The following is a 1,947-nucleotide window of genomic DNA, read 5'->3' as shown; positions in this document are numbered from 1 at the left end:
AAAATGTTGTTTTCAAAACTTGTAATCTTGTGCCATTCAAGTCAGAATATCTAGAGTCAAGTGGAAAAGTTAAGACACATGTATAATTGTAGCATAGTTTTCTACAGGAATAGAAGGAAAAATGCATTATGAGATCCAGTGGGGACATTGAGGACATTATAAAATGCTGTGGAACATGCTAGTGCTTTATGTGCAAGAATAATAAATACAAGTTATCAAAAATTACCACATATCTCAAATAAGTTAAAGACCAGGATATTTTTCACTATTCATGACCAGGCACACTTTTTTTTTCATGTATGTGGTTATAAGAGCTGCAAAATAATTTATCTTTTGAATATTTAAATCATGTTGCTTTTTTTCGGGGGGGTTGCCAATATCGGAGAAAATATCAAGAAAAAAATGAATACTTTCCACATTTTTTTAAATTTTATATATGACCACACACAAAAGTCACTAAAATGCATTTTCAATTTTTGTGTTTCCCTTTCTGTAACAATTATAGTTACATATTGTACACTTTTTTCCAACATAGTGGGGTTGCATAAAGTGAGTTAGTCTAGTTGTGGCCTTCTTTTTCTAATTTAATAAAAAAACATAATTCCTGCATTATTAATTTTTTTTTCATTTATTTCACACTTACATACATAAGATCATAAAAAATCTTTAGGAAGCATTGCAACATTTAAATAACTATGTTCTCACTTTTAATTTTTCCTGCAACTGGGCATGCATATTAGTTACAGGGCAGTGCTGACTTGGGACTGCCCTCCTTCCCAGCACCCTGTGATAACATGATCGCTGAGTCCACAAGAGGAATCGCAGTCTGTGTGTCTTAAGATGCATACACAATGCCTCTTTAGCGCTGTGTATACAATGATCATGAGGACTGAGGGTACTGTCACACAGTGGCACTTTTGTCGCTACGACGGTACGATCCGTGACGTTCCAGCGATATCCATACGATATCGCTGTGTCTGACACGCAGCAGCGATCAGGGACCCTGCTGAGAATCGTACGTCGTAGCAGATCGTTTGGAACTTTCTTTCGTCGCTGGATCTCCCGCTGTCATCGCTGGATCGTTGTGTGTGACAGCGATCCAGCGATGCGTTCGCTTGTAACCAGGGTAAACATCGGGTTACTAAGCGCAGGGCCGCGCTTAGTAACCCGATGTTTACCGTGGTTACCAGCGTAAAAGTTAAAAAAAACCAAACAGTACATACTTACATTCCGGTGTCTGTCCCCCGGCGTCTCAGCTTCTCTGCACTGTGTGAGCGCCTGCCGGCCGGAAAGCGAGCACAGCGGTGACGCGGTGACGTCACCGCTGTGCTTTCCGGCTGGCGCAGACACAGTGGAGAGAAGCAGAACGCCGGGGGACAGACACCGGAATGTAAGTATGTACTGTTTGTTTTTTTTTACTTTTACGCTGGTAACCACGGTAAACATCGGGTTACTAAGCGCGGCCCTGCGCTTAGTAACCCGATGTTTACCCTTGTTACCCGGGGCCTTCGGCATCGTTGGTCGCTGGAGAGCTGTCTGTGTGACAGCTCCCCAGCGATCACACAACGACTTACCAACGATCACGGCCAGGTCGTATCGCTGGTCGTGATCGTTGGTAAATCGTATAGTGTGACAGTACCCTGAGATGGTAATAAACCCTCTCTGCCTTCTCTATCCTGAGTTTGGCTAGGTCTGCCAGCTCGCTTTCCACTTCCACAGCTTCATAATCTTATACAGATGCTAGCTATACTACAAGGATTTAGTTTGTGATTGCAGAGTAATATGTGGACCACCCAATTAAAAGCTATGTGCAAGAGAGTGGACAATGAGTCCTGTACCCCCAAGAAGATGTCGAGGCATGTTTCTAATGGTTATTGTTATGTGAAATGTGTTTTTCTTGTGGTAACAAGTGTTAATTTCCTTCAGTACTAACCAAGATCACAAGAT

Source organism: Ranitomeya variabilis, chromosome 3 (assembly GCF_051348905.1).
Source record: "Ranitomeya variabilis isolate aRanVar5 chromosome 3, aRanVar5.hap1, whole genome shotgun sequence".
In the NCBI taxonomy this organism is placed as follows: domain Eukaryota; kingdom Metazoa; phylum Chordata; class Amphibia; order Anura; family Dendrobatidae; genus Ranitomeya; species Ranitomeya variabilis.
Note: the sequence above shows the minus strand (reverse complement) of the source record.